Below are 18522 nucleotides of genomic sequence, written 5' to 3'. Positions count from 1 at the left end.
AGTTGTGGGCTTTTATTGTGTTGAGGTAAGGTTCTTCTTTAGCTATTTTGTTGAGCGTTTTAATCATGGATGGATGTTAAACTTTATCAGATGATTTTTCTATGTCTATTTAGATGATTATATAGATTTTACCTTTCATTCTGTTAATGTAGTATATCACATTGATTTATGTATGTTGAACTATCCTTGCATTCCAGGGATAAATTCCACTTGGTCATAATATATAATCCTTTTAATGTGTTGTTGAGTTCAGTTTGCTAGTATCTTATTGAGAATTTTTTTTGCATCTATGTTCATCAGAGATATTGCCCTGTAGTTTTCATTTCTTGTGGTGTCTTTGTCTGGCTGTGCTATTAGGGTGATGCTAGCCTCATAAAATTAGCTTGGAAGTGTTCCCTCTTTTTCTATTTTTTGGAAGACTTTGAGAAGAACTAGTATTAGTTCTTCTTTGATTGTTTGGTATAATTCAACTGTGAAGCCATTTGATTCAGGGTTTTTCTTTGTTGAGTGGTTTTTGATTACTGATTCAGTCTCCTTCTTTGACATTTTTCTGTATTTTAGTCCATTTTGTCTTGCTCTAAAAGAATACCTGAGCATGGATAATTTATAAAGAAAAGAGATTTATTTGGCTTACATACTACAAAAAGTGTGATGCCAGCATCTGCTTCTCATGAGGGCCTCAGGTTGCTGCCACTCATGTAGAAGGTGAAGGGGAGCTGGCTTGTGCAGAGATCACAGGGCGGGAGAGGAAGCAAGAGAGAGCAAGTGGGGAGGGGCCATGCTCTTTATGACAACCAGCTCTCACAGGAACTAACAGAGTAAGAACTTGCTCACCCCTCCTCCCTCAGAAAGGGCATTAATGTATTCATGAAGGATCCACTCCCATGACCCAAACACCTCTCATTAGATCCCACCTGCAACATTGGGCATCAGATTTCAACATGAGATTGGAGGAGACAAACATCCAAACTATAGGATGTTTGACTTTCTATTTCTTCCTGACTCAGTTTTGGTAGGTGGTATGTTTCTAAAAATTTATACATTTCTTCTAGATTATCTCATTTTTTAGCATATAATTGTACATAATAGTCCCTTATAATCCTTTTTATTTTGGAGACATTCATTTTAGTGCCTCTTTTACAATTTCTGACTTTATTTATTTGAGTCTTCTCTCTTTGTTTCTTTGTATTGTTAAGGGTTTGTCAATTTTATTTTATTTTATTTTTAAAAGCCAACTCAATTTTGTTAATTTTATGTATTGTTTTTCTATTCTCTATTTGACTTATGTCTGCTCTAGTCCTTATTATTTCCCTTCTTCTACTATATTTGAGCTTAGTTTTCTCTTTTTCTACTTCCTCGAGGTATAAAGTAGTTGTTTATTTGGATTCTTTCTTCTTCTTTTTAAAAATGTAGGCATTTATTGTAATAAGCTTTCCTCTTAGAACTGCTTTTGCTATATCTCATATATTTTGGTATATTGTGCTTTTGTTTGTCTTGAGATATTCTTAAAATTCCCTTTTGATTTCTTCTTTTGTCCAATGGTTGCTCAAGTGTGTGTTATTTAGTTTCCACATATTTGTGAATTTTCTAATTTTCTTATTGTTATCGATTTCTAGTTTCTTCTCACTGTGGTCAGAAAAGGTACTTGGAATAATTTAGATCATCTTGAATTTGTTAAAATTTCTTTCTTTTCTTTTCTTTTTTCTTTTCTTTTTTTTTTGAGACAGAGTTTTGCTCTCGTTGCCCAAGCTGGAATTCAATGGTGTGATCTTGGCTCACTGCAACCTCCACCTCCTGCTTCAAGCCATTCTCCTGCCTCAGTCTCCTGAGTAGCTGGGATTACAGGTGTGCACCACCACGCCAGGCTAATTTTTTGTATTTTTAGTAGAAATGGGGTTTCACCATGTTAGCCAGGCTGGTCTTGAACTCGTGACCTCAGGTGATCTGTCCCCCTCCGCCTCCCAAAGTGCTGGGATTACAGGCATGAGCCATAGCTCCCATGAGAATTTGTTAAAAAATTTTTTGTGACCTAACATGTGATCTATCCTGGAGAATGTTCCATGCGCACTTGAGAAAAATGTATATTTTTCTGCTATTGAGTAGAAAGTTCTGTATGTGTCTGTTAGGTTCTTTTGGTCTATACTGTTGCTTGGTTTTGTGTTTCCTTATTGATTTTCTTTCTGAATCATCTATCCACCATAGAGAGTGAGATATTAAAGCCCCCTACTACTATTATATTGCTGTCTATCTCTCCCTTTAGCTCTGTCAATGCTTGCTTTAAATTTAGGTTATTTGATGTTGAGTGCATATATACTTATATTTGTTATATCTTCTTGTATAAATGACCCTTTTATCATTATATAGTAACCTTTTTCTCTTATAACAGTTTTTGACTTAAAGTCTATTTTATCTGGCATAAGCGTAGCCACCCCAGTCTCTTTTTGTTATCTTTTGTACGGAATATCCTTTCCCATCGCTTTACTTTCAGTCTATGTGCATCCTTAAAGCCAAAGTGAGTCTCTTATAGGCAGCATGTTGTTAAATCTTGTTTTTTTAAATTCATTCAGACATTCTGTGTCTTATGTTTGGAGAATTTAGTCTATTTACATTTAATGTAAGTGTTTATAAGCAAAAACTTACTCTTGTCATTTTATTAATTTTTTTTCTGACTGTTTTGTAGTTCCTTTGTTTCTTTCTTCCTGTCTTCCCTCATGATTTGTTGATTTTTTTGTAGTAGCATACATTGATTCCTTTCACTTTTGTGTATCCACTAGAGATGTTACCCCTTGTGATTACAATGAGGCTTACATAAAATATCTTATAGTTATAATAGTCTATTTAAAGCTGATCACATTGCATACAAAACTCTTTTTTGAAGTTAAGTAAAAGTAAACACTTTTACTTCTTAAAACAATTTTAAAGAAAAATCTCTCTCAAAATCATTTTTTCTATGAAAAAAATTATATTTTATCATAGCAAAAACATGAAAACAGTACAGAAAAGTTAAAAAATGAAAACTAAAGTCTCCTTGGTTGACCTTTCTTAATGCCCCTTTATTCCTATGGCCTGGCAGTAAAGTTGGTAGTGTACTTTTTTCAGAAAATTATACATATATACTTTTTTCCCCCAGAAAATTATGCACACACACACACACACACACACACACACACACACACACAATCCTTTATAATCCTTTTTTCTCTACATAAGTGGAATTTTATGTGTACTGTTTTTTGGTCACAATATGTCTTGGATATAGTGTTCTATCAGCACATATAGCTCTATCTTATTTTGAAAATACTCCCCCTCACCCTATAGTATATTTCCTGCTTCTGTTGCAATATGTCCACCTTGGCTTACTTGTCAGGGTAAATTAGTGGGATAGATTCCTGGAAATGGAATTTTCAGATCAAAGGCACGAACATTTAAAAAATAATAAATATCACCAAATAGCTCTTCCACGTGGTTTTATCAATTTATAGACTCACCTACTGTGTATCAAATGATATCTTTTTGCTCATACCTTGTTCTGTCCTGGTATTATTTAATATTTTTGCCACTTTGACACTTAATAATTGTAACTTGCTATTAGTTGAATTTCTTTAATGATGAGTGAGGTGGAACCTCTTTTCCTAGGTTTAATGGCCATTTATATTTTTCTGTGAAACAGCATTTTTTCCCACTGGTTGTTCATGCTTTACTTCTTAATTTGCCATAACTTGTTGTTTATGAAGGAAATCAATCTTTTGTTATATGGGATATAAATCTCTCCCCCACTGTGTAATATTTCTTTTAACTTTATTTATAGTATCTGTTTTTTCCAGTACAGAAATTGTTTATTTTTAGCCAAAAGTTTTTCCTTTAATGTCTTCCGGGTTTTATACAGCATTTAATGATTCTCCATGCTAAGGTTTTAAAACAATGTGTAATATTGTTGTCTGATGAAAGTGACTTTCTCTCAGCCTCCTCAGATTCTTGCTTTGCATCCCGGAATCGTTTGGGAGGAGGCAGGAAGGGAGCGTGGCAGGGAAGCTCCTATGTAACAGGACAGGGCTCCCAGGATTCTTCTTAGCTGCTCTTCTGAGGCTTTGGAAGAGGATGGGACGATCAGACTGCCACGTGATGCCTTTGAGCAGATGGTTCCGGGTACCGGGGCTTGTGAGCATCTGGACTGCATCCTGGTGATGCCAGGAAGCCTTCCCTGCCCCCTCCAGCCCTTAACCAGGCACCCCTGAGACTCTGGGGGTGTCTTACCCATGCCTCACCGCTCAGATGTGAATTACAGAAGCAGACAATTTGAGAACCAGAAGGAACCTTAGATATGATCTATTTCAGTGACAAAGTTTTTTTTTTTTTTTTCTTTTTGACATGGAGTCTCACTTTGTTGCCCAAGCTGGAATGCAATGGGGTGATCTAGGCTCACCGCAACCTCTGCCTCCTGGATTCAAGCAATTCTCCTGCCTCAGCCTCCTGAGTAGCTGGGATTACAGGTGCACACCATCACACTTGGCTAATTTTTGTAATTTTAGTAGAGACAGAGTTTCATCATATTGGCCAGGGTGGTCTTGAACTCCTGACCTCAAGTGATCCGCCTGCCTTGGCCTCCCAAAGGACTGGGATTACAGATATGAGCCACTGCGCCCCAGTTTTATAGTTGAGGAAATAGAAGGAAAGTTTCAGGACATGAGGATGGGAAATGGCAGAACAGGAGGCCTCTCTGTGTCCAGCCAAGACACTCACAGCCCATGTGCTTCCTCCCGTTGTCTCAGGGCTGAGTTGGTTAATTACTCTGAAGGCTCCCTGAGGACCCTCTGTGCCTCATGCTTCTGTGTTACCCACAGTCTTTACACAGAGCCGGACATGCCATGGGTGCTTCTGTGTTACCCACAGTCTTTAGGCAGAGCCGGACATGCAGTGGGTGCTCTATAGATCCCCATTTGTGGGTCTATGGGAAGGCCGGGGTTCTGGGGCAGCTCTGAGGTCCGAGGAGGCTTTGCAGGGTATGCACTGTGTCCATGCTTGGTTGGCCCAGAAAGCCCACTTTGGGTGTGGGTTTGAGCCTGTCTTGGGAATAGCAGGGGCAGAAGGCCTTTGGATCCCCTGGAATGGAATAGAGGGTGTGGGTGGAAGTGGGATTCACTCTTTTCCTACTGGGAGAGGAGGGGAGGTGCCCCCAGCCTTTCCCGCTCACAGTGGCTCTGAGAGTGAGGTGGGCAGGGCTGGCCCATGGCCAGGAGCAGCTAGATCTGCAGTTCTGACCTGTCTCCTCCACCAGCACAGAAAGCAGAGTGTGAGGGTGGTGTCCGGGAAGCATGGGAGAGGTGTGGAGGTGGCCCTGGCCTCCAGAGCTCCAGGCTGCCATCCCTCCCACCTCTGGATGGGATGCCCAGTGCTAGGCAAGCCAGATAAGCCTGGTGAGGAAGGGGATGAGCTGCCAAAGGCATCGGAGACAAACACGTTAATAGCAGCAGACAGGAGTGGGAATGGATTAATGGGTTATTTTAGAGGGGGTCTTAGGTGCTTAAGTGGGGATTACAGACGTGCATGATAATCTGTTTGAACAGGAAGCAAAGTGGGAGAGACAATTAAAAAAAGCAAAATACGAGTTTGTCTCAGGGTTTTGTTCTTCCAAGGGTGGCATATCAGAACACGGGGCTCTTGGAAACTCCCGCTCACTGGGGTGAAGGGTTGGAAGGATGAGAGAAGGAGCCAGGGCTGATGCGCCTAGAGCAGCCTCCGATGCCTCATGATAGAAGATTCTATTGACCCACCTGGCCCTCGGTTTATTGACTTCTAATTTCAGTTACGAAGCATGTCCAGTCTCCAGGCCCTCAGGGTGTGGAGCACACAGAATCCATTACGGTTAGATAAAACAGCCGCTGGAGTCTGGCTGGCACCAAGTGCTGCTGGGGACCTGCCGTGGCATCTGCCCATCTGGGATTTGATCAGGCAGTGAGGAGGTGGCTCACCTGTGCATCCGTGAGACCAGGGCCCTGCAGGGCTCACACTGGGGCCTGCCCCCCCAGCCCCACCTCCCTGCGGTGGACACGCATTCTGTGTTCTCTCCGCAGCTGCCGCCCTGGGGAGGGGATGTACCCAGCATGACCTGAGCCCAGAGCTTCTCCGGTTGGTGGTGGCCCTGCCCGCTGGCACTGACAGTGGCTCTGGCCTGGGGCCCCACAGGCAAGCTCTCCAGGGGGTCTTCTGACGGCCACTTTGCCCATGCAGGAGGCCCAGGCGGCTGAGTCTTAGCTGTGGCTCGTGGGTTCTATACTCACAGTTTTTCCAGGGTATCCGGGGAAACCGAGCCCCAGACTCTGGAGGCCGAGTCGTGGCCTCGTGAGCACTGTGGGCCTTGCCAACGTGGGCCGACAGCTCCTTTAGGAGAAATTCTCCTTGAGGAACGTCATGGATGGTCTGCAGAGTGACGTGAGGAAAAATGGCTGAGAAACTCCTGACTGGGTCCAAACTTGGGTATCTCAGGGACTTGGTAAAAGTGCCCGTTTCTCTTTCAATGTCCCTTGTGGAATATAGGAGTGTTTTAAATTAAATTTTTCAAGGCAGGGTCTTGCTTTGTTGCCCAGGCTGGAGTGCAGGGTTGTGATCACAGCCCACTGTAGCCTCCACCTCCAGGCCCAAGCCATCCTCCTGCCTTAGCCTCCTGAGTAGCTGGAACCACAGGTGTGCACCATCAGGCCATGCTAACTTGTTTTTTTTAGTAGATATGTGGTCTTGCTATGTTGCCCAGGCTGGTCTTGGACTCCTGGGCTCAAATGATCCACCTGCCTCAGCCTCCCAAAGTGCTGGGATTACAGGTGTGAGCTACTGCACTCTGCCACAGGAGTGTGGCCAGGAACTCGTGCGTGCCAGGGAAGAACATTGGCTTCTAGATCCTCTGATTTCACTATGTGACTTGGCCAGCAATGACCCTGGGTTAGAGACAGGTGGAGCGGAGGCAGGCAGCAGTCAGAGACCCCAAACATGGGGTCCCGGCACTACTACTATGATTTCCCATCACTTTAGAGGCACCAACAGGGGTCCCTCTGGAAACGTGGAGCAGAATCGTCCAGGAATCGTCCAGGATCCCAAAGAGGACTTTGCCCTCCTGCCCATTTCCAGTTCCTCTCCCATCTCCTCTGGTTTCTAGAAGCAGCACATCCTCGGCCCCGCCCCTCATCTGTATACATATCCTGCCTAATGCAGACCCAGATGGCGGAAAACCCGTCTACAACGAACCAAGGCTGTTCATGCTTTCAAATATTAAATTCTGTTCAGAATATTAAATAATTTCCTCTTCAGTGATCCCAGTAAATTTAATTAGCTCTTGTTCTCCCAATAGAGTTGTCTCTTGGTTGCTGAAATGCTGCATTCTCAAGTAAGAAGGCCCACACTCCTGCGGCACGGAGGGCTCACTGTCTCCCTGCACAGCCTGCCCTGCTGCAGGCACCACGGCACATCGGCTGCCAGGATCCCCTGTGCCCTGGCAGGAGGTGGATGATGCGGAGCTCTGCCATCCGTGAGCCGTTCATGCTCTGGGGGCAGGGAGAACGTTGAGGGCTCTGCTGGGTACCCTCCGTCAGGGTGCCATGCAAGGGCAATTATAAACGACCCTCCAGGGACCCCACAGAGCTGGCGTCCTTCCAGTGGGAGCGGCCTGAGGGTGGCTGGGTCTGCCCACGTCCTGGAACTAGGCCTGTGAAGATGGGTCTCCATCATTTCTCCATCTTCTGGTCCCAGCTCTAGGGAAGTGTGGGCAGGTCGTCCAGAGATGTGAGGTGAGCCACTGGGGAGGGTTGCAGGGAATTCCTGAGACACTGCAGTGAGAAGAAACTTCCTTGGTGCCTCGAGGATATAAACAATCGAAGGTCAATGCCATGAGAAATGGTGGGGAAGGTGGTGCTTCCCAGACCCTGTGTGGTCAACCTTGGCCGGTCCCTTATGGATCCGTCTGGATGTGGAAGGTGGATGTCTTCCTGGTCTGGGAGGACCTAGTCCCTGAAAGGCAGATGAGTGTATGACCTGGTGTCAGTAAGTGTTACTCGCTTCCCTCCCTTCCTCTCCCGAACCACGAGCGTTAAAAATAATTCATTGTGTGAGGATGAAACTTCCAGAACTTGCATTCAAATAATAATTAACATGGGCTGGGCCTTTTCCTGAGAAGCCCCTGATGAGGGTTAGAAATGTGTCTGCAATTGGCCATTTGCTCCACTGGCATTTGGAGAGCCCCTAACATCCTGATACTGGCAAACCCATTTAAACTGGAATCTGGAAAGGACTGTCAAGAGGCAGGATAGAGTGAAACGTACCCACATTTCCTCCGAGAAGAGCTCAAGCCGCCTCTGGGTGGCTCTTATGCAACGCGTTTACGTCTGGCCACTGAGCAACAAATAAAAACAACAGCAACAATGACCCATCTCCTTGACTGAGCGATGACTTGTTTGCATCATTAGTGCTGTATCCAGTCTGGACATGGAGGTGCTGCACGCTTGGCCAACCGTGTTTCCTTAAGGCGCTCACTCTGGAGTCTTCTTGGTCAAAGGCCTGAGACTCTGTGGGGTTCTCTAGCATCGTGGAAACCCTACAGGCGGACCCCCACATGGATCAGTGAGCAGCCCTGCGAGCTGGTACCTTGGAGGAGAAACTGGATCCATGACATGCCTAACCAAGTTTAACCATTTTTTCCTTATAGTTTTCTTGATGACAAATACAATTCAGGTCCAATGTAGAAAATTTAGAATATAATCACAAAATTCAAAAAAGAAAATACAAAATAGCCCGTTGTCCACTTACACAGAGGAAACCGCCAGCAGGCCCAGGAGTGTGTCCTTCCAGCCTGCTTTGGAGGCCTGGGGAGTATAATGGGATTGCTTTGCACATTCTGTTTTATAAATCTTTTCATTTAATGGTTTATAAACACTTTGCAATGACATTCAATATTCTTCCACAATAGGATTTTTAATGAGTGCGCAAATTATTTACCAAGCACTCTGGAGTTGGACATTTAGTTTGTTTTCAATCTTTTGATGTTATAAGCAATGGTGCAAATATTCTAGTACATAAATCTTTCCAGATAAGTCTCTGTGTTTGTTCCTGAGTTTCTCCTTAGGGTAAATTCCTATAAGTGGAATTGCCGAGTTAAAGGTTAAACACATTTGGAAAGCTTTTGATCCGAGTGCCAATCTGCCCTCCAGAAAGATTACACTGACTCCGAATCCCACCAGCAAGCGAAGGAGAGGTCATTTCTCCGCATCCCCCGAAGCACTGGGTGGAACTGGCATTTTCAAAATCTGGCAGGTGGAAAAAATGGAAGTGGGCTTTTGTTTTGATTTGCTTTGCCTTCGTGTCTGGTGGGATTTGACATTGTCCCTGCTTTGGAGTCATTTCTCAGTCTTCTTTTGCGAGTGGCCTCTTCAAGTCCCTGTGTGCTGAGGTGTCCCCCAGCATGTGTGGCCCTGGCTTTGGTAGTTAAAGATGGCCTGGGAGGTGAAGATGGCTGCATGAAATTTGGACAACAATATTTGGAGAAGATGGCAAAGCTACCCCATAGGTTGAGTATTTCTTCATGTTTTTCTCAGAGCACTTACCAGGTGGCCTTGTTATCTGGCTGTTCACCCATCTGTCTCCCCAATTCCACATCCAGCACGTGGGGGCAGGATTGCATCTTGCTCATGCCTGTGGGCCCCTCTACCTGCCCCAGAGCCGGGCACTTCAAAGGTGCCAAAGAATAGTTGTTGAGTCAATGAATGAACAAAGGCCCTGCATGAGCTACTCCTTTCTTCAGGCAAATAGCAAAGTTGATCATGAAGCCAGTTCAGGACATTGCCGTGGTCTTCGCGCCCCCTCGTGTTACTTGGGGCAGTGGTCAAGCCCAGGGGATGAGGACGGTGTGATGCCCCATTGCAAAGGGCTGATGCTGTGAAGCAAGAATGATAGGAGAATGTTGCCTTTTGTCTATTTATCATCAAAAACAAAAAGCTCGGTGGTGGGAGACAGGGAGTTGCTGCCTCATGAGTCAGGTCTTTCCTTCTGGGATGATGGAAGGTGCAGCAAGATAGAGGTGCTAGCTCCACAACACTGTGCATGCACCGAGTGCCACTGAATTGCACACTTTAAATGGTTACTTTTATGTTATATAAATTTCACCTCAATTACAAGGAAGGGAGCGCAGGGCTCCCCTCACTGGCCCCAGCTCCTGCCTCTTCAGTCCAAACCCGAGCACATCGTGGCAGACAAGGACTCTGTGGCCGTGTGATGAAGCAGGGATTGCATCTATGCACCCATCCCCTAATTTCCTGTGTTAGCCCTGAGATCTCAGATCAGAACTGGGGTCCCACAGTCCAGGGGAGTCTTTGAGGGGGAAGTGAGCTGGTTTGCAGAGGTCTGAGCAGGAGGCGCATCAGGGCCAGGCCGGGGCTGGTCATCCCTAGGTCTGTTCTTGTTTGGGGTGGGGAACAGGAGGATGTGTGAGGCTGGGAGGGTGCCTTGAACCACGGGCAGTTGGGGACCTGGGCTCCGGCCTGGTCAAGCATAGGTCAGCACACCTGTTTGTTTGCAGTTGGGGGTCCTGGACAGAGGAGGGGGAGTTGAACCTGTTGGAGCTTCTAAATGCTTAAAGCAGCCCCTTTCTCTGAGGCTTGGGATGCTTTGCCTGGAGGAGGCCTGAGCAGAGCCTCTGTCCAGTTGGTCTGCTGCCAGCAGAGAGAGGCAGCCCAGGAGAGTGATGGGGGCTCAACCAGAGGTGAGGGGGTTGAGGGGGACCATGGGGGTCTCCTTGTCTACACTTGTGCTTTTGCATCTTGAGGACATAAGCCCTCCCCTGCTCCCTCCACCGGCTGCCCTTGCAGGGGGCACTTGGAAGCCAGGAGGAGAGAGAAACTAGCAACCTGGGGAGGGAGGCAGAAGAGTTATTTTGGAAAAGAACGAGCTGCCCAGAGAAGGAGGAGGAGAGAGGAAAGTCATCTCCAACAATAAGCACCTCACCTCTCCTCGCTACCGCCCCAGCCACCTACGCCGCCACTCCCTGCAGGAGAGAAGCAGGAAGAGGTTTTGCAGAAGGCACCAGGCTGCTTGGGTCTCAGAGCCTTGGAGAGGTGGGGGCTGTTATTCTTTGGTTTGTGGTGGGCAGCCTAGGGCTGTTTCACATGGAATCACAGGTCTCGCTCCTGGAGTCAGGCCTGAGGGCTTGTGGGGTCTTTCCCGTTAGCAGAGGAGAAAGCTGAGCCCTGGTCCCATCCCCGGCGGGCAGACAGAGCTGAACCTGGCTCCCAGGCCCTCGGCACAGGCTGAGTCCTGGCTTAGACTCTCCTCTACTTCACCAGGGAGGCTGTGTTCCTATTTCTCAGGTGCCGTGGGGCCTGGTTGGGCCTGGCTGGACACTCCAGGGGGTGGGGGCTGCTATCTTGAAGATGCAGCTTGGGGGGAAGGTGGCATCAGGTGGAGGTACTGGTCAAAGTCACCTGGGAGCCCAGGGTCGTTGATTACTACTGCTGGGAACAGAGTAACAGACCAGGCTCCTCAGAGGGCACATTCCCTGGACAGGGGAGGGCCAGGGCTGTTACAGTCTCCAGCCTTGTCACACCCTGTGTGTGGCTCTTGGCAAATCAGATGACCGCCTGAGCCCCAGATTTTTCATTTCCTTATTTTGTTAGTAACATGTCAAAAGTATTATTTGCTGGGTGCATCTTCCTGTTTCATTCTGAGGTTCGAGGCTGAATTGAGATAGAAATAGCGTTTCCGTGAAGACATACATGAGGCTGAGCATGACGGAGGCTCCAGGCTCCCACGGGCCTTCCACAGGTCAGAAGCTAGTTTTCTCGGAAGTGACCATCCAGAGGCAGGTGACTGAGCCCCGGGAGGTCACCGGAGGGTTGGGCACCTTCTGTCTTGGGACTCCCCATCCTGAGGGTGTTGGCCCACATGCTTGGCTCAATAATTCACAATTCACCATGTTCCAAACCTGCAGTAGAGATGGGGGGATGCCCCCTTCAGTGTGTGACCCGGGAGCTGGAGCTGTCACTTCCATTTATATCCCATCAGTGGGAGTGTAGTCACAGACTCACACCCAGCCCGGGAGGCGTGGTCATTATCCTGGACGATGAGGTGCCCAGCTGAATATCAAGAATTCTATTACACAAAAAAAGGAGAATGCAGATGGGGCCATGAGAATCCTGGTCCCAGACGGGGGATGATGATTTTAGTATTAAACAAGCCCCGGGGACACCGGGAAGCCCACTCCTTCCCTGCAGAAGGGACAGTGGCTGCTTTCTGCTTATGGGGGTGGTCTCCTTGAGACAGGTGGTGAGACAGCATCCAGCGCTAGCTGGGAAGGAAGGCTTTCCCCCTTTCTTTCGTTAATAAGCAAAGAGAAGTGACTAGGAGGCACTGCTGCGGCCAGAGTGGGATGGGGTGGGAGGTGCAAAGGTTGGAGGGTCTGCTAGAAGATGTTCACTTTTGGAGGATGAGTCCAGGGAAGTTTCTGGTCCACCTGACCCCTGGCTGAGGCCTCCTTGCATCTCCTTGCCCCCAGCATCCTCCCCGCAACCTCCTGTGCTCTCCCACTCTCATCTAAACTATGAGAAAACAGGATGTTGCTCATTGCCCCAGGCCACAATCTTAATAATTTTAATGTGTTCTTGTTCTGTTCACTTCAATAAACTATTTCCCACTAACTGTTCATTAGCTTGCCTTTCCCCTGGAGCAACTGCGAAACCATAAACAGCACCCCGTCCCCCCAAACCCCCTCGCTCCCAAAGTTGGGTTTTCTGCTGGTGGTAAGGGGTGCTGTCTCCCGTGCCCTAGCGGCCGCAGCTGCCCCAGTCTACGCACATGTGTGGGTGGGTAAGAGTGGGCCACATGCCCACCTTTATCCAACTCATTTATTTATTTTTGAGACAGAGTTTTGCTCTTGTGTCCCAGGCTGGAGTGCAATGGCTCGATCTCAGCTCACTGCAACCTCCACCTCCCAGGTTCAAGCAATTCTCCTGTCTCAGCCTCCTGAGTAGCTGGGATTATGGGCACCTGGTACCACGTTCAGGTAATTTTTGTATTTTTAGTAGAGATGGGACTTCACCATGTTGGCCAGGCTGGTCTGGAATTCCTGACTTCAGGTGATCTGCCCCCCTCAGCCTCCTAAAGTGCTGGGATTACAGGCGTGAGCCACCACGCCTGGCTCCAAACTCATTTATTTTTAAAAATAAAAGCACACGTCCATCCAAACGTTGATAGTGCCTTGATTTACAATAGCCCTAACCTGGAAATAAGTCAAATGTACACCAACAACAGCTAAGCAAACTGTAGCACATCCATGCGATGGAATACTACTCAGCAATGAAAAGGAGTGAGCCATTGGTGCAGGCAAGGGCATGGCTGCATCTCTGGGGAATGGTGCTAACGGAAGGCAGCCAGACAGAAAAGAAGTATGTACTGTGTCATTTCACTTATGTAAACTCCCGAAAAGGCAAACTCATGTACAGGGACAGAGGAGCAGGGCAGTAGTTGCCTGGGGGTGGGGGATACAGGGAGAGGGAGGACGGGGAGGGCACGTCAGGGCAGGAGGAAACTTTGGGCATGACGGATATGTTCCCTATCCTGATGGTAGTGATGGTTTCACCGGCATGTCTGCGTGTCACAGCGTATAAACTGTACCCTTTAACCATGGGTGGTGCACTGTATGCCAGTCACACCTCAATCACACCCTTTAAACACACACATGCTGCCTGCCCCAGTCCCTGCGTCCACGGGGCAGTAGCCCTGTCCTTGAGGTGCTTCGTGGTGGGGACCCCCCCCAGCCTTGGGCTTGGCTGGCAGTGAGTGTGCCCAAAGTGGGAGCTCCGGATGGTTCTCCTTGAGGGATTGGGGGTGGGGCGCCTTCTCAGGGTGAGTCCTGAGGTGGGAGAACCATAGTGACATGGGAGAGGCGTCTGCAGGCACCAAGGGCTGCCTGTGAGTGGAGGGTCTGCAGGGCCCTTACTTCCAGAAGGGCCGTAGCCCCTTGGCCATCCTGAACACAAGGGAAGCAGGTCCCGAGAAAATCCTCGACAGAGACAGAGGACTGAGGTGGCGCCAGGCACCGAGGTGAGCTGCTCCCTTTGCTCGGCTCTGGATTTAGTCTGGACTTGCTGGTCTCTGAGAGGGCTCTGCGGTCACTGTTGGACTTGAGTCTCCAGATTCCACCAAACCCCCTGCCCCAGAGCTCCTCCCCATCTTTCTGGCTGCCTGGCAACTGGAGGCCTGTCTGTGATGGAGGACTTTCTGGAATGATGGACCTTAGCAGGGTGAGGGCTGTCTCCCTCCCTTCCCCAGCCTCCCCTGCAGCTAGGGCCAGCCATGCAGCCTGGACTTGGCCAGGCGGGTGTGTCCATGGCAGACCCTGATCCGGAAGCTGACAGGTCTCAGGGAAGGAGATGAGGCCTCCCTTCTGTCTCTGGGAAGCTGTATGGGGGGTCTCGGGGAAGGAGATGAGGCCTCCCTGCTCTCTCTGGGAAGCTACATGGGGGGGTCTCAGGGAAGGAGATGAGGCCTCCCTGCTCTCTCTGGGAAGCTGTTTTGGGGTGGTTGAAGTGTCACCCTTCTTGGTGCAGAAGTGGTAGATTAAGTTTTCTAGGATTACCGTAACAAACCGCAACAAACCTAGTGGCTTAAAACACAGAAGTTCATTGTCTTGCGGTTCTGGAGGTCAGAAGTTCGACACTGGCCTCCCTGGGCTGAAATGCAGAAAGGCTGCATTCCCTTCTGGGGTGTCGAAGGTGCGGTCTGTTTCTGTGCCTTTTCTAGTCTCTGGAGGCTGTTTGTGCTCTTTGGCTCCCAGCTCCCTCTTCCTTCTTCAAGATGGAAGGCCTCACCCAGCGGAGCCAGCAGCACAGCTCTCTCGGACCCGCCTCCATCATCACATTGTCTCTGACACCGACTCTCCTGCCTCCTCCTCCACTTTTTAATTTTTTTTTACAGCGTTTTGCTCTTGTTGCTCAGGCTGGAGTGCAGTGGTGCAATCTTGGCTGACTGCAACCCCCACTCTCCCGGGTTCAAGCGATTCTCTTGCCTCAGCCTCCCAAGTAGCTGGGATCGCAGGCATGCGCCACCATGCCTGGCTATTTTTTAATTTTATTTTTTTTAGTAGAGATGGTGTTTCACCATGTTGGCCAGGCTGGTCTCAAACTCTTAACCTCAAGTGATCCACTCGCCTCGGCCTCCCAAAGTGCTGGGATTACAGGCGTGAGCCACTGCGCCCGGTCTCCTCTTCCACCTGGATCATTCAGGATCACCTCCCATCTCAAGATCACCAAGGAGCAACCCATTCCCATCTGGAACCTTCCTTCCTCCTTGCCATGTAACTTAACATAGTCACAGGTTCCAGGGGTTAGGACGTGGGCATTTTGGGGGCCAGTACTCTACCTCCCTCCTGTGGGGTATCTCAAACTCAGCGCCCAGGCTCCGGGCAGCAGTGAGCATGGCGGTGTTCTTGAACCAGTTTTTCGGTAGGTTTGGTTGCTTCTAGAAGTTCAGCCTTGTCCCCACACCCTGCTCTGCGTCTATCAAGCCCTCAGTTTCTTCATCTGTAGATAGGGATGAGTACACCTGAAGGGGCCGGGGAGGGACCCTGAGCGGAGGCGGCCTCCTCTTCAGCCGGGAGGGATTCTGCTGGGGCAGTAATAGGGCCGGGGCACGTTTCTGGCTCCTCAGTCAGGTGTTCATGGGTGTAGGGGAGGGAGCTGAGGGTCTGGGCTGGGGCAGGGCAGTAGGGAGGCCAAGAGGGCACAGAGGACAGGGCGTGGTAGAGACGAGGCCTGCGGCTGATGGGGAGGGGCCACTGGGGAGGGGGAGGAGCAGAGGCTCTGCTGAGTTTGCAGAACAGGAACCATTGTGGCTGTGTTGGAATAAAGACATTAGTAGAAGGAACAGGTATAGTATGGGCCCCTCAAAGTCCACATGGTGCCGTCCTAACTCCCAGGACTTCTGCGTGCGACCATGTTTGGAGAGAGGATCTTTGAAGAGGTGATTCAGGTGAAATGAGGTGGTGGGATGGGCCCCAATCCAACCTGACTGGTATCTTCAGTGGAAGAGGGAATGCAGGCCACACAGGGACGGTGGTGGAGGACACAGGGAGGGGACGGTCAGCTGAGAGCAAGGAGAGAGGCCTCCGAGGGAAACCGTCCTGCTGACATCTCCATCTTGGACGTCCAGCCTCAAGATCTGCGGGAGAATGAATGGTTACGCCCACAGTCTGTGGTCCTCTGAGACGGCAGCCTGAGCCAACTCAGACCTGGGGGAAGGAGAGCGGTGGTCTGGCCCTGTGAGAGGCAGAGGCCACCTCCCAGCCCCACCTCCTCTGGCTGAGTCTCGGGGAGGCAGGGAAAGCCCGGGGAGGGCACAGGGTGCAGTGCTACCACTCCCCATGACAGATGCTTCTCCAACAGCATCTGTCTGTTGGAGGGGGCTCAGTCCCGCCACCCCCCACCCCATCAGGCTCCACGGGCAGGCGGTCTGAAGGTGTGCCAAGACGTGAGTCTGGCTGGCAGTGGTGACCAGCAGCTGCTGCCTTTGTGGGTGGTGACTGGGTTAGCTTGTGTACACCTAGTAACATGTGCATGGCTGAAGAGAAGCCACAGAGAGTCTCCAGGAGGAGAATGAGAACGAAAGGATACCTTAGAAAATCCCTCCTTTGGAAAGATCTTGAACTAAGGAGGATGAAATTTACATTAAGGGTGAATTCAAAGACACGCACAGTTCAGGGTCTGAGAGGTCTGAGATTAGCCTGCTGTCTTCTCTACGGCCTGTATCGTATCCTTCTCCACAGATTCAGGTGTCTCTTAAGCGGTGTCATGAACACACGCTCGGTCTTGTATGATGTATGTGTCTTCACATGGGTGAGAGTAGCCACGTGCTAGCAGCAAGCTGCCCGTAGGAGCTGCATCCCACACAGCCACGTGCCCCTGAGTCCTGCAGGCACACACGAGCTTTTAGTGACATGCACGACTCCCACACTTGGTTTCTGAAGGACGCTGGGTTATGCCCCAATGAAACTGACACTGACCTGACAGTCATCACTGAGAAGTTCATGGACACTAGTACAGGTCAGAATTTTCCATCGAGGCACTCAGTGTATTGCAAACTCTAATGACAAAAGCCTTCCAACATGATTCAGTTAAGCCTCGCTTCTGCCTATTGGTAGAGACGTGCTTTTACTGTGGTTATTTAAGAGCTGTACCTTTAAAGTGTGTAGATTCCTGACGGCCCCTTGCTGGGTATCATTGGCTTTGCAGGGTTGCTCAGGGCTCCATTCCTGCTCAACGGTTTCCCCCAGCTTGGATCAAACCCTTCAGTACTGGGTTTCAACTTTGGGATGATACAAAGTGAAGGACAGGCTGGGCATGGTGGCTCACACCTGTAATACCAGCACTTTGGGAGGCCGAGGCAGGCAGATCATCTGAGGTCAGGAGTTCGAGACCAGCCTGGCCTGCATGGTGAAACCCCATCTCTACTAAAAATAGAAAAATAAGCCAGGCGTGGTGGTACGTGCCTGTAGTCCCAGCTACTTGCGAGGCTGAAGCAGAAGAATCGCTTGAATCTGGGAGGCGGAGGTTGCAGTGAGCCGAGATTGTGCCACTGCAGTCCAGCCTGGGCAACAGAATGAGACTCCATCTCAAAAAAATAAAAAAGAAGTTGGACTAACTTTAACAGGAGTAAGAGAAGAAGTGCCCCATTGGTGTCTGGATGTCCCCAGGAGTGGTGTAGAAGAAACCAGCCTGAAATGAGACGGGTGTGATGTGGCAGCAAAGGACGTCACAGTGGAAAGCCTGGGTCTCAAGGGCAGGAATGATAACCCCTGCTGTGGAGGGGGGAGCCAGGTTCTGGGACCATTGAGGAACCACCAGAGAATTGTGTGGGGTTCCAGGAGGGCGTCCAGGAGGGGGTCATTTGAGAAATACCTACAGGACAGCGTGTGCGCATGTGTGCATGTGTATGTGTACATGTGCGTGTGTATGCATGTCTGTGTGTGTATGCATGTCCGTGTGTGCATGTGTGTGTGCATGCCCGTGTGTGTGCATGTGTGCATGTGTGCATATGCGTGTGTGCACGTGTGTGTGCATGTGTGTGCATGTGTGCATATGCGTGTGTGTGCATGTGCGTGTGTGCCTGTGTGGTTGGCTTGGGCTCTATGGTGAAGGAAGGAGCCATGATTGCTGTTTTTGTTATTTTTTGTTACTCCAGAAGGTAGGTCTGAACTCCAACCTGGACGACGGCCAGAGGAGAATTTGGTTGCTATTGAAAAGGACGTTTTCCAGTAGAGGGGGCTCCCCCAGCGCTGGGGGAGGGGAGATGGTGAATGGCTTATCCCTGGAGTGCTCCCTGGGTGACACCCTGTCTGTCGGGGACTTGGAGGAGATCAGAGGATTGCTGGAGTCCACCTGCCCTGGAGCCTGCCTGAGTCCCTTCACAAGCCCCTTGTAGTAGGTTGAGCTGCCCCCCATCCCCTGTTCATGTCCACCTAGAACTTCAGAGCCTGCCTTATTTGGGCACAGTACC

At 49.3% G+C, this 18522-nt stretch overlaps 1 long non-coding RNA gene across 2 annotated transcripts in view; it reads left to right on the top strand.

Moving 5' to 3' along the window:
• LOC105469258 (uncharacterized) overlaps positions 1 to 5098 on the top strand; it is a 46163-nt gene extending 41065 nt beyond the window's left edge. The window contains exon 4 of one of the 2 annotated variants that reach the window (XR_979882.2): positions 3963 to 5098. This is a non-coding gene — a long non-coding RNA (uncharacterized lncRNA). Of the gene's footprint in view, positions 1 to 1727; positions 1794 to 3962 lie in introns of those variants that run through there. The other variant, XR_011615221.1, reaches the window with a different exon arrangement.
• Positions 5099 to 18522: the final 13424 nt, after the last annotated feature.

This window comes from Macaca nemestrina, chromosome 17 (assembly GCF_043159975.1).
Source record: "Macaca nemestrina isolate mMacNem1 chromosome 17, mMacNem.hap1, whole genome shotgun sequence".
Lineage (NCBI taxonomy): Eukaryota > Metazoa > Chordata > Mammalia > Primates > Cercopithecidae > Macaca > Macaca nemestrina.
Note: the sequence above shows the minus strand (reverse complement) of the source record. Positions and strands in the feature narration are given on the sequence as shown.